This window comes from Silene latifolia, chromosome 2 (assembly GCF_048544455.1).
Source record: "Silene latifolia isolate original U9 population chromosome 2, ASM4854445v1, whole genome shotgun sequence".
Classification (NCBI taxonomy): domain Eukaryota; kingdom Viridiplantae; phylum Streptophyta; class Magnoliopsida; order Caryophyllales; family Caryophyllaceae; genus Silene; species Silene latifolia.
The window spans coordinates 145,563,143-145,577,393 of NC_133527.1; positions in this window are offsets into that span (position 1 = coordinate 145,563,143).

Consider the following 14,251-nt stretch of genomic DNA (forward strand, 5'->3'; position numbering starts at 1 on the left):
TGCTAAAATAAACGTGCATTTTATGAAAAAAATTTCAATTTTTCAATTTTTTTTTGGATTTTTCTGTATATGTGTAAGGAAATAAACAGTGCAAGACAGACTATAAACGTGAATGCAAGCAAATGATATGCGACGCAAAATCCTTCCCCAAACCAAATCGCACAATGTCCCCATTGTGCAAAACCATGTGATGAAGAAAAGAGAAATGGGAATTTGCGGGAAAATGAAGAAAAATGACATGAAGTGAAAATAAGGAACTCAATAGACTTTAAGCGCAGCAAAAGGGAAACCTCCCCAAACCAGCGTAAGCTAGGAGGTTTCAGTAGCCAGCAGTGCTACTAAAAGGTACCTGAAAGACAAACAAAACCACGCATAAAACCGAGAAAACAATTTTGAAGCGGTAAAATATGTGCACAAATGAGAAAATTAGAAGAAATAAATAATTTGACGGAAAGTAAAGTGGAGTATAAAACTCCCTTAAGTCCGCATATCGACCAAACACAGCAGGGGAGAGGTCGTGAACAGGTACAGCAGCGTCCCTGGTCGATCGACCAAAAGGGGCAGTCGATCGACCAGATGAACAGGAACAGAAGCTCCTGGAAAGTGCAACTCAGTCGATCGACCAATGTAGCCAGTCGATCGACTGAAAGTACTCCTGTAATCCTTATTTCTTCGTATTGGCTCAATAACTTGAGCTAATGAGGTCTAAAAACCTGCAAGTGCATCATAATACGCGCCCAAAATTGCGCAAAACCTAAAACAAAGTCTCAAACGTATAAAATCCTAAGCAAGCAAAATAAAATGCGAAGGTTTTCGCGCACAACAAAGCAATAAAAAAAATGTCTAACAAAAGCAAATAAAATGAAGTTTATAACGAGCTCGATCAACTAATAGTTGATCAAGAAAGACCACGGTATGGCCCACTTCGTCGGCTTCTGGCTACTAAAGGTAGCCTCAACGGTGCTTATCTGAGCAGCTGCACCCTTCTTCGCTTCCACGTCCGTATGGCTCAACGGATCAAGACTCTCATCATCTCCCCAGTCAAGGATCTCTTCGGGCTTGTCAGAATCCAAATCAGACTGTCTGGCTTTGACCGGCTCGTCATCAACTACCTCATCAATTCCATAACTCAGGCAACCAAGACCTCCTCTTTGAATGATAGGCTTCTTTACAGCTGGAGCAACTTGCAGCACTTCCTTCCCCAAACCAGCTCCTGCAACATCTAAAACAATAGATTCTTCCTCCTTTTTGCTCCCAGTCTGGGGCGGAGGGGTTAACACAGAAGTAGTAATAAAGACAGGCAATTCAGGAAGCACAAAGTACGATTTCTTTTCAGAAACCGTGTTACAAGTCACAGGCCACATGGGGTCCTTTTTCTTAGCAGGTTGGGCAAAAACAATAGAATGCTTTCCCACTTTGAAAGTCAAGGTTCCTAGACCGACATCTATGACTGCACCAGCAGTGTGCAGAAATGGCCTACCCAAAATAATGGGTATATGAGCATCCTCAGGCATGTCAAGTACGACAAAGTCGACGGGGAAGAAGAACTTCCCTATTTGGACAGGGATGTCCTCTAAGACTCCTATTGGCTGGACCGCAGATCGGTCAGCCATCTGAACTGTCATATCTGTCACTGCGAACCTAGTCAATTTGAGCTTTCTAGCTAGACTCAAAGGTATGACGCTTATACTAGCTCCTAAGTCACATAATGCCTTCTCAATAGAGAAGGTACCTATATTGCAAGGAACAGAAAAGCTACTTGGGTTCTCTAACTTATGGGGTGCAGTGTGAGACAAGTAAGAGCAAGACTCTTTGGTTAAAGCGACCGTGTGCACATGTTCAAGCGACTTTTTCTTAGACAGGAGTTGTTTCATGAATTTAGTGTATGTTGGCACTTGGTTGACCAACTCAAGGAAGAGTACTTGCACATTCAAGCTACGAATAACTTTTTCAAATTTAATGAAAGATACATGTTCCTTTGTTGGCACTAGTCTCTCCGGGTATGGGGCTGTAAGAAGTACCTTAGCCCTCTCCTCTAAATCGCGCGTGCCGGCATCCGTGGACTTAGGCTGAAAGTCCATCACCTTCTCCTTGTTGAAGCTTGACCCCTCTTCAGACCGTCGCAGATGTAAGCCATTGACCGTCATCGGATCGAACTTCGGAGCCGGGACTGCCCCATCAGCACTCGGGTCTTGTCCCAATGTCTTCGGGACTGTCGAACCCTGAAATAGATGGTCTCTCAGATTATTGGGCATTAAAGGACGAAATTCCTCGACATCAATAGTGACCTCAGTCGATCGACCACCTTGCTCAGTCGATCGACTGAGATGAACAGTTCCAGAAGCTGTTGTAACCCGCATATCAGTCGATCGACCGGGTACATCAGTCGATCGACTGATATACCTGGTAGACGCCTGTTTCTTTGATTTATTCGTTGAAGTTTTCTTTTGACTTGTTTCCTGCTCATCTTTTTTAACAGCGTCCTCGACCATGGCAGGACCCTCAAGGGTGGACCCACTCCTCAAAGTGATGGCATTTAAGGTCTCCTTTTGGTCAGTTTGAGTCGGTAAGTGTCCCGGAGCTCGAGTGTTACTTTTGCTAGCCAATTGAGCAATTTGGCTTTCTAGCAACTTCATCCCGGCCTCTCTAGCTTAAGACTCCTTTAGCAACAAGTTCTTAAGCTCGGAAAATTCAGAATTCTGCGATTGTTGCTGCTGCGGCACATAATGAGGTATTTGATATTGTTGTTGCTTTTGATGAGGGGGCACATAGGGTTGCTGCTGCGGCGGAGGTTGAGTTGGATTCAGGACATTTTGGCTCCTCCAACTCAAGTTTGGATGGGTATTCGGCTCATAGTAGGTGTTTGTCTGCCTATAGTGTTGAAAGGCAGCACAAGACTCAAAGGGACTAGGGCAGTTCTTCGAAACGTGTCCCTCAGCTCCACACCTTTCGCAGACGAAAGGACCGTCTCGACACAAACATTTACTTGGTAAATACCCCCTTTGAAGCTCCTCCTAGTTCATACTTGTCAAATCTCGCAAGAAGAGCTTCAAGCGCAAAGAACAGAGGAAGATTCAGCAGCTCTCCTCTGGTTCCCTCTGGAATTACCATACTCAGCCTTGTGGGTGGCTAGATCGTCAATGATCTTCCACCCCTTGGTTGCTCCCAAGTTCTCAACAAATCGGCCATTGGCTGCAGCATCCAAAATAGCCCTCTGATCGTCGTACAGCCCATTATAGAAATGATTGCACAAGCTCCATTTTTCGAAACCATGGTGCGGTATAGTTCGCACCAACTTCTTAAAACGGACCCATGCTTCGTGGAAATTTTCGTCCGGCCCTTGTTTAAAGCTCGTGATTTGAGCTCTAATAGCAATCGTCTTTGAAGCAGAAAAGTACTTCTTGTAGAATGCCAATGCCAAGGAATTCCAGTCGGTGATCCCATGAACGGTTCGGTCCAGATCTCTATACCACTCCCTTGCAGCATCACGAAGGGAGAAGATAAACATGATCTCCTTGATCTGGTCTTGAGTTACGTCGGCTGGTGGGGGTATGGAACAGCAGTAGTCAATAAATGTTTCCATGTGCTTAGCTGCATCTTCATTTGCAGCTCCCCCGAACTGGTTTCTCTCAACCATATTAATGTATGAAGGCTTTGGTTCGAACTTCCTGGCATCTCCTGGTAATTTGAACCCCTTATATAAATTTGCAGCTGTCGGCTCAGAATGACTAGCTATACTCGCTTCCTCGGCCATGACTGGAATCTCTGGAGAAGTGACTGTCTCGGCTGAAGAGGTGGAAACGGGTGAAGAATGTGGGTCTTCCTCGAACAGCTCGTTCTCGTAATAGCTCGACAGAGTACTCAGCTCTTCCTCTGTTGGTAATACCCTTTGTGATCGTCTCAACTCGCGCAAAGATTTCTCTATCTCAGGATTGAATGGTACTAGTTCACCACCCTGTGACCTGCGCATAAGAAGAAACTACAGAAAGAATATAAGAAAAGTTTAAGGAACAGAAGTCCCTTAAACTAAGACTAAAATTAAAACAACTAAAAATTAGAACTATTGCCTCCCCGGCAACGGCGCCAAAATTTGGTACCCGTCGTTGTGAGTACCAAAAATAAAATTTATAATTTCCTATTAAGACTAATCTAGGCTAGTGGTAACAGGGTCGAACCACAAGGAGGCAGACGTAATTTCTAGTTGTCTAATAAAAGTCTAAAGTAACAATTGTGGGGGTTGATTTGAATTTGATCTAGGACTAAGAATAAGTAAAGACAATAAATAAAAAAGACGGATTAAACAGATAAAGAAGGGGTACTACAAAATTTGATACCCGTCGTTGTGAGTACCAAAAATAAAATTTATAATTTCCTATTAAGACTAACCTAGGCTAGTGGTAACAGGGTGGAACCACAAGGAGGCAGACGTAATTTCTAGTTATCTAATAAAAGTCTAAAGTAACAATTGTGGGGGTTGAGTTGAATTGGTCTAAGACTAAGAATAAGTAAAGACAATAAACTAAAAAGACGGATTAAACAGATAAAGAAGGGGTACTAGGATGATCGGTTCATTATAGCTTCGGCGGCAGCAAACTAAGTCGGTCTGAATCAAACACAAGTGAGGCGGGAAATAAAGAGGTCCTCTCGGTCCACTCTTAACAAATAACATCTTTCGATCTCGCTATAGGTCCCTAATATCACTAATACTGACTCTCGTCCTGAAAAGTGACTAACAGTCTAAACTATACCTATCTTTCGATCTCAGCACAGTTTAGTCATCTTAATTGGTGATCAAACAACTTTCCCTATCTCTCGATCTAATGGGTCAGTCATAAATTAAGTATCTAACTGGTCGCATGCATTCGATTCGTTAAATACAACATTAAAACAATTAAAATGAAACTAAAACCCCACGAGGTCAGTCGATCGACCAAGAATGTCAGTCGATCGACTGACACGCGAATCAGGCCGTGTTCAATCTATTGCCGCCTATGCTACAATTCGCCTACATCCTAGCACAATTAATCTAGCTACTCATGCTAAGGGTAAAAACAATAATAACGATGATAAAACTAACTACTGAATTCATGCTTGAAACGATAAAGTAAACAATTAACATAAACAATGATTTGGTTGCGGGAATCTAGCTAGCAATTCTATACTAATGATGAAATAAAACAATTAACTGAAATTAGGATAGATGAATACCGAATTTGCAGAGGAAAGATTAGGAATAAGAACCAAAGATCCAATGCTTAACAATAATCCAAACCCTAATTTCAAAACTAAATATTATTGTATGAAAACTTGAGTCTAAATCGAGATGCCTAAACTGAATGTTTATGTTACGTTATATAGCAAACATACGTAACAATTATTATCAAAACCTAAAACTTAATGGGGTTATGCTTCCTCGGTCTTTTAATTCTCGTCTGGAATAGCAGTTTGGTCGATCGATCGCTAGAATCGGTCGATCGACCAGTCTTGATAAAAAGTAGCTTCGGAACCGATGGTTGGTCGATCGACTAAGGGTGGTGGTCGATCGACTGCTTGAGCTGCTACTTGTCTTTTATGAACTCGTGGATTTGTCTTTTGGGCCTTGAATTGCGCACCAAGTTCGTTCCTCGGGTGAATACTTCACGTCATATGCAATGCAGGATACTCGGGGATGGATTTAGCTCGATTTCCGCTGGACTCTTCACATTTCTGCAATAATGTACAAAAATACGGAAGTAGACGGAAATAGGGAGAAATGTAGCATAAACTACATGAATGAGCTCTGAAATGCGTGTAAAATGGGATTTAAAACATCATATAAAAGACACGCATCAGCGAGCAAGTGCAAAGATACGTCTGGCTGCCTACAAGCAGTCAGTCACCAGAAGTTACAACAAGAATGTAAAAGTCAGGCTCCTGGAGGTAGGAGACCTGGTTCTCCGTGAAGTGTTTCAGAACACCAAAAATCGAAAGGCAGGCAAATTCGCCTACCATACCAGGTAGAAGGAGTTGTTGGCCATGGCGCATACAGATTAATGACCATGGACGGTCAAATCATACAAAGGCCATGGAACATACTTCACCTGAAGAGGTATTACTTTTGATAATAAGTAGAGTTTAGTGTACAGAGTAATGTGTTAAGAAAAGCCAAAAAAAAAAAAAACGGCAGTAGGCATACTACCAATTTCGTGTCATTTTCTTTTACTTTTGTTTCTTTCAAAAAAAAACAAAAAAGCTACTATTGGAGTTGCGTGATCTGAAAAGCTTCCTGGGACCACAATTGCTCTGGCACCCCATGAGATGGCATCAGGTACTTCACGTCACTCTGATAAGATTTTCTATTTTCATGCTTCTCTAAGTGCATCACTCTGAACTCTAATATCTATGGTACGTTGAAAGTGTATCTAGCAGGACTGTCAACTGCAAACGCGGGGTCACAAGGCACATGGCACTCCAACATGCCTAACTTACATTTCTCCATTAGGAGCACCCTCACCAGGCGGACTGTGGAACATGCGAAAGGGAGCCTAGGTGACAGCTGAATGCTTACCCAGCTACCCCTGATACCACCCCCTGGACGTAGCTCGCACTCATCGCAATTAATCAGGGCCCCAGGATGCATGCACACATATATGGAACGCAGGGATCTCTGAGCTACCAGAATCCTGCAACGTCCTATCGGTCCTATAATGACGATAAACTTGCCTAAGGTACGCCCTTGTTGGCTTTAAACATGATGAATACACAATGCGTCATGAACAAGGTTAAGTAGTCAAATTGCGGCATACGCCTAAATTAGTCATCAGACTGACACGACAGCTAGCTGAGTCTAAATCAGCCTTTTCAGGCTGACATGACTGGTCTAAATCGACCTCGAAGGTTGACACGGCCACCTCCCCTACAATGCGGCATACGTCTAAATCAGTCAGCAGACTGACACGGCAGCTAGCTGAGTCTAAATCAGCCTTCTTAGGCTGACACGACTTGCCTAAATTAGCCAACAGGCTGACACGGCAGCTCCCTAAGCTAAGCATAATGGCAGGCAAAACACACAAGATATAACGCAAATTAAACTTGCCAACCTAAGGCAAGGGGCATTTCAAAATTTGGCCAAAACACGGCCCCAAATTCAAATCGCCACCATGGCGAACAAACGAGAAAACGTTTAAAAAATTCTAGAAATCTGCCCACACAGGGACAGACCACCACCCAAAAAAGTTTGAAATTAAAAAACAAAAAACTTTTTAACTTTAGGTCACATTGATGACCTCCACCTCTGGCACTTCTTCTGCCTCCTCCTGCTGACCTCCCATTTCAGGTATAGAACCAGCTTGCATGCCCTCAGCAACAGCGGCCTCATAAGCTCCCTCAGTTGTGGCAGCCTCCTGGAATGAGCCAGCATCCCCAACAACAGCCTGCTCCGCCAGCACAGGAGAATTCACCTCCCCAACCTCAGGCATCAGAATGCTCAGATCAGGCTGGACCGGGTACAGGGTCTCCAGTTGCCTTTCCTCTTTCTCAACGGCTTGCAAGGTTGGAGGCTCATCCAGTGCGGCACACATCCCACTGATCTTTCCCCGCCGGATAGCATAAGCAACAATATTGGTGGCCAGGGTGATCAGCTCACTGATTCTCTCCTCAGAGCGCTTGAGGGAGTCAGAGAAGGTTGTGCATATTTCCTGTATGCGCGCTAGCTGGTCAGCTCCCTCCTTTATCTTCTTCTTGGCTCTAGCAAGCTCAGCTTTCAGCTCTACCACCTGTCCTCTCAGATCAGCATGTTGCTGCTCCAGCTCAGCAATAGTTCCAGTCAGCTCCTGATTTCTAGCACTGGTGGCCCTACTGGTAGTCTGGACCACATTGATCATCTTCCTATTGTACAAGGCTGACTGAAAGGCCTGCAAGTAGAAAAACAGAGAATTAGCAGGCTTGTCATTTTTAAAGAAAAGGGGTTGAGAGCAAGCAACAGAGAAGGGACACTCACCATGAAGGCATTGTGCACATCGTTCTCAGCCATTTCCTCTGGGGGGAATTCTGAGAAAGCCTCCACCAAGGAAGGGAAGAGCAGCTGGTCGATTTCAGGCCAGTACGGCACCTTATCAATATTCCCAAAACCATCAGGGAAGTGAGCAATGATGCCACCACTGGCAGCAGCAAGAGGACTAGCCGGTGGCGTAGGAGGATGACGGGACAACGGGCTTACTTCTAATGTTTCAGAGCTCATGGTACTGGAATGGATAGGATGAGTCTGGAAGGAAGCAGCAGAGGCACTCCTCTTGGAGGCAGAAGCTACGTCGGGACTTGCAGCGGATCTCTTTCTTTTGGCACTTTGAAGGATAGCCTCCAAGGGGTCAACTTTTGAACCTGCAGGCAGCCAAGAATTCAGATGTCAGAAGCACCAGGTAGGCAACAAGAGTACGTATAACCGAGAATAGCGCGAAGTGACTTAACAGAAGACATGTTGTGAGCCGATTGTTGTGGATTGGAAGAAGAGGCAGGTGAAAACCGGGTAGCAGGTCAGGGAACTTTCTCTCGGACAGGGGGATGCAGAACAGCTTGTTGCGAGCAGCTATCGGGTCGCCCAGACGGGTCAGATAGCAGGGACCTGCACGAAAGCAACAAAGTAAGCCTGTAAGCATTAAGATGAACAAGTCAGGCGTCAGGAGAGCGACTTACTCGAAGTAATAACCCATTTCTCGAAGATGTAGTCAGCAGGCAGCTGGATAGAAGCCTTCCTCGCATATAAGAAGTCCTCAAACCATTTCTCGTCCCTAAATTTTGACACATGCCTGAAGGGGGTCTCCCCAGAGCCCCGAAAGGAGAACTGGCCTCTTCCCAGAGACCTGATGTCATACATATGGGCCAGATCGCCCAAGGAAATGGAGTTGTCGGTGTTCTGGCTAGCCATCAGAGAATAAAGGAGAACCCTCCAAATATTGGCGGAAATTTGTGCCATGGCGAAATTATTTGTACGGAGGAAGTCTTGCATAAGCTTTTGGAAAGGAAAACGAAGGCCGTACCTAAACAGATAGAGGTAAAAGCAGATCCACCCCGGCCGGATGGCATCCGCCTTCTGACCCGGCTCCGGGATAACAATATCAACCTCGTCGCCAAGGCCGAGCAAACCCTTAATCAAGGGGATGTCGGCAGTAGTCAAAGCGTAGTTGCAATCGTGGGGGTGAACGAAAAGATTCCGGGAAGGGAAGATGAGGTATGGGTTTTGGTCGGTTGAGGCGGAAGTTGAAGCGGTGTGACGGGTTTTGCTCATGGTCAGAGGAGAGAGAAAAGAAGAAGTTAAAGAATTGTGGTAAGAAAGGAATACCTGGGGAAGAGTGGCGGCGAGGAACGGCGGCGAAGTCCGGCGAGAGAAAACAAGAAGAAGGAGGAGAGTTTTGGAAGGAAGAGAGTTTTTGAAGGGGAGGGTTTTGAGATTGTGGGGTTAAGTTGGGGGTTGAGATTATAAAGGAAGAGAGAGAGGGAAAGCGCGAGAAATGAGGGAGTAAGGGGACAAGAGCAATGATGAGTACGCAGGAAGGAGTGCAAAAGACGGAGCAGGTTATTTTCAAAATAGATACGTAATTCCTTATTCGACGCCTCGAGACGTATCTAACAAGGAATTAGGGGAAAACTGTTTGGGCCAAAATCTGCATATTGGCCTAATGGCGCACGTCCACTTAATTCATGTTAAAGAGTTGGGCCATGGAGGAAGGACAAGCAAGAGGGGCCCGGATGCGAAGAAGGATCCGCCTAAGGAGTTGGGCCAAGAGACGAGTGAAAGTGAAGAAGCCCATTGATAGAAGAGTCCCGCGTTTTGGAAAGCCTTCAGGGATATTTTAGGGAGAAGTCAGGGAGATCAGGGAGAATGGAGAAAGATGGCCCGTTGTGGAAAGAGTTGTTGTGGAATTAATATGTCTTTCCATAAGTGAGGTAGGACATATCTAGAGTTCCTACCCTATAAATAGCCAAAGGAGCAATCAAGGAAGGACATTTGAGATCTCACACATACACGAAGTACATTGTGCTAGCTAGACTTATAATTCGTCTCCATTGTACTCATTCTCTCATTAACAAGCTAGTGCAATACTTGGTAGGGTACCGTCCCTCCCGCGGTTGTTCCCACATTGGGTTTTCCGCGTCACCAAATCTCACGTGTCAACTTTATTTACGTACTTAATTCCTTAACTTAGCACAATACACAATCATACAATCAATACGTAACGAGTAAGACCACATTGACAACATATCTCCCAATTTGGTAAAATTTACTAAAATAAATATAACGACGGGATCGATTTATATCGACGACGTTTTAGTAACTATCGACAACGTTTTTATTCCAAAAGACAATAATGCCCTTGACTCAATAAACTAACTTCCTCTCTCTACACTTTTTTCTCTCAAATTCACCTAAAATAAGTAAATTAAAAAAAAACAATTAAGAATATCCATTGGCATGACGGAATTCGAATCACCTGTACGTTAACACCTTAATCGCATTGTTAATTTCGTTAATTTGAAAAGTTAAAAAAATTTAAAAATTTAAAAACAACATTAAAGAATATCGATTGACATGACAGAACCCGCCATCAACTAGAAAAGTAAAAAGTTAAAAAAAAGTCGGCAAATAAAGGCAATAAACACAGTTAAAAAAAATTTGAACAAACCATGCACGAAAATTTGATGTTCAACGATCAACCATGGAACAAAAGTTGATATTCAACAATTGACCATGGCCAAAAGTCGAATATCAACGTATGAACCATGATTCACACGTCGAATATCAGCTTTTGGCCATAGTCAAACGTCGATATTCAACTTTTGGCCCATGGTCAATAGTTTATGTTTATCATTTGGCCATTGCGATTCTTCCATCCCCTTCCCCAATTCGACAACCACACACAAATACAATCACTCAAATCGACTCAAAAATCACCCCATTTCGCCAACAACAACACCGCAATTGCAAACAACAATGAAATCTAACAATGTAAAAACTAATTAACAAGAAACAACACAAATTAATTTAATTAACATGATACAGCCTAAAACATAAACTAATTACAACTAATTCAAATAAATAACCAAATCCAAGTGGTATAATTGATTAACAACAACAATAAGCGAAACAAACAATTATAAACAACTTAATTTCTTTAACCTTTGATTACTAAGCTAATTAAAAAAAATCAGAAAAAAAAAATAATACTTGTTCACGGTGGGGCTAAGGTGGTGCGGCCAGAGAGAGGTGGTCCGGCAGCAAGGGGAGGTCGTCGCGGCAGTGGGATGGTGGTGCGGCGGGTAGGGGGTGGTGGAAAATGGATGTTTCTATTGAATTAGAGAGGAAATAGGGTGAGTTAGTGAGAGAAGGAGGGTATTTTCGTCTTTTGGAATGAAAATTTCGTCGATAGTTACTAAAAGTCGCCGATGTTTTACAATCGGAGTCCCAAACGGACGATTTCGGCTACAACACGAGGGTACATCATTGACTCAACAACGCTCAATAGCTCACTCGTCTCAAACCCTAGATAGCACCGACTGTCAAAGATATTATCAAACCAACTCGTTAATTGGTGGCACATAATATTCTACATACATATTGCTGCTAATTGTTAGCTAGTTGTTAGCTTATGTATTCTGTTAATTAGTCTTTGTAATCCTATTCTTACTCCTAGCTTATAGTTCTCCTAGTATAACTTAACTACTGATTGTAATACTATAAATACTTTGTAATCCTTTTATTATTAATATAACTTACACTTAAAACTCAACTAATAATCTTATATGGTATTAGGTTTCTCATCGATCCTTATACCGCTATTGCTTCTCACTACCGTCAACACCTTCGACATACTCATGGCATCCAACAACACCCTTATCCCAAACCTTGACGACCCAACCAAACCCTTCCTTTCCGTATCGTTCCCAAACTGCACTAAACTTACTGCCAATACCTACCGCCCATGGAGCTACCAAATAACCCATCTCCTTCAAGGGTATGGTCTCTTCTCCTACCTTGATGAGACCATCACACAACCACCCAAAACCATAACTCCCACACCCACCGATGCTAAACCAAACCCGGAGCCCATACCCAACCCCGCTTACAACTTGTGGTTTAGACAGGATCAACTCATCCTTGGTGCTCTCGCTGGCACCCTTGATGAGTCGATCTCCTCTATTCTTCTTGATGCTAATACCTCTCATGAAGCATGGACTACTCTCAACACCACTTATGCCAACCCCTCGCGTGGACATATTCTCCAAGTTAAGGATCGTCTACGCAACATAGCCCTAGGTGATAAAACCATCTCTGAGTACATGCTTGCCATCAAAGCATGTACCACCCAATTAGCCCAACTCGGCAAGCCAATGGACACCGAAGATATTACCGCTCAAATTATTAGTGGTTTAGACCCCGTCTTGTACAAACCGGTTATCGATTCAGTTAGAGCTCGTGATGTACCAATTTCTTTTGAAGCGTTTCATGAGAAATTGATACAACATGAACTAACTGTCAAGAACCAAACCCCTGCCGCCACTACCGTTGCTCCATCTGCCCACGGTGCTACACGCCACTACACCCACCACCAAAACCGCACCTATACCCAACTCAATCACTACAACCAGCCCCGTCCTCACTACCCTAACCACACCCAAACTCCAACCCAAAACCGTGGACCCAACACCCCTGATTCCCAACTCAAAACATTCAAGGGACGCTGTCAATATTGTCGTTCTGTGGGTCACGTTATTAGTGATTGTGAGGATTTCAAACGTACCTATCCTACTATTGTATTCCCTCCACCACCATCTAGGCAGAATCGCCCATACGCCCACACCGCTACCACCTCAAACACCCCTTCGACCTCCTATCTTATTGATAGTGGGGCCTCCAACCATATCACCAATGACCTTGATGCACTCGCTCTTCACTCCGCGTATGATGGACCCGATGACCTAGTTATTGGTGATGGATCGACTCTACCCATTACTCACCACGGTTCATTCTCTATCTCCACTCCCTCTCACTCTCTTCTTTTTAATAATGTTCTTGTTGTCCCAACCATTTCTCGTCCTTTACTTTCCGTCTCTCAATTTTGTAAACATAACCATGCTATTGCTTATTTCTCACATTCTTTCTTTTGTTTTAAGGACCTTAAAACCGGAGCTCTTCTTCTCCAAGGCCAGTTTGTAGATGGCTCGTACCAATGGAGACCACCTACACCAACACCACAAGCTCACGCAGCCATCACCTCCTCTAGCACTTTGTGGCATCATCGTCTAGGACACCCATCTCTAGCTACATTAAAGTTATTAAATTCCAAATTTAATTTCAGTATTTCCCAATTTTCGCATTGTAATGCTTGCTTAGTTAATAAAAGCCACAAACTTCCTTTTTCCGTCTCAACTCTAATTTCACGTGCTCCTCTCGACCTTATTTTCTCGGATGTCTGGACCGCACCAATTCTGTCTCATGATTCATATAAATATTACATTATATTTGTTGACCATTTTACACATTATATATGGCTTTACCCATTAAAGAAGAAATCCGACTCATTCACCACATTTCACCGTTTCAAAGCTATAATTGAAAAATTCTTTAATAAACCGATCCATCAATTCTACTCGGATAATGGCGGAGAATACCTTAAATTAAACCCTTCCCTCCTTGACGATGGTGTCACACACCTTACCTCACCTCCACATATACCCGAGCACAATGGGTTCGCTGAACGGCGTCATCGACATATTGTTGAAACCGGACTCGCTCTACTAACCTATGCTCGTCTTCCCACCAAATTTTGGCCATATGCCTTCTCTACGGCCGCTTATTTGATTAATCGCCTTCCATCGCTCACTATAAATAATGACACACCATACAACCTATTATTCCAAAAACAACCAATTATCAAAAACTTCATTCTTTCGGTTGTCTCTGCTACACGTGGCTTCGGCCCTACACCATCCACAAACTTGACCCGAAATCCACCCCTTGTGTCTTTGTTGGATACTCCAATACTCAAAGCGCATATCTATGCCTTGATCCTACCACTCAACGGTTATACACCTCCCGTCACGTTCGTTTTATCGAGTCTGAATTTCCATACTCCACCCTTGTAACACAATTTGTTACAAATTCCATCTCCCCTGACCATTGGTGCACCATCACTATACCTATCCTTCCACCACCGGCCTCTCCCACCCCGTCACCCACAATTAACCCCACGCCCACCCCAGATTCCTCCTCCGCTGC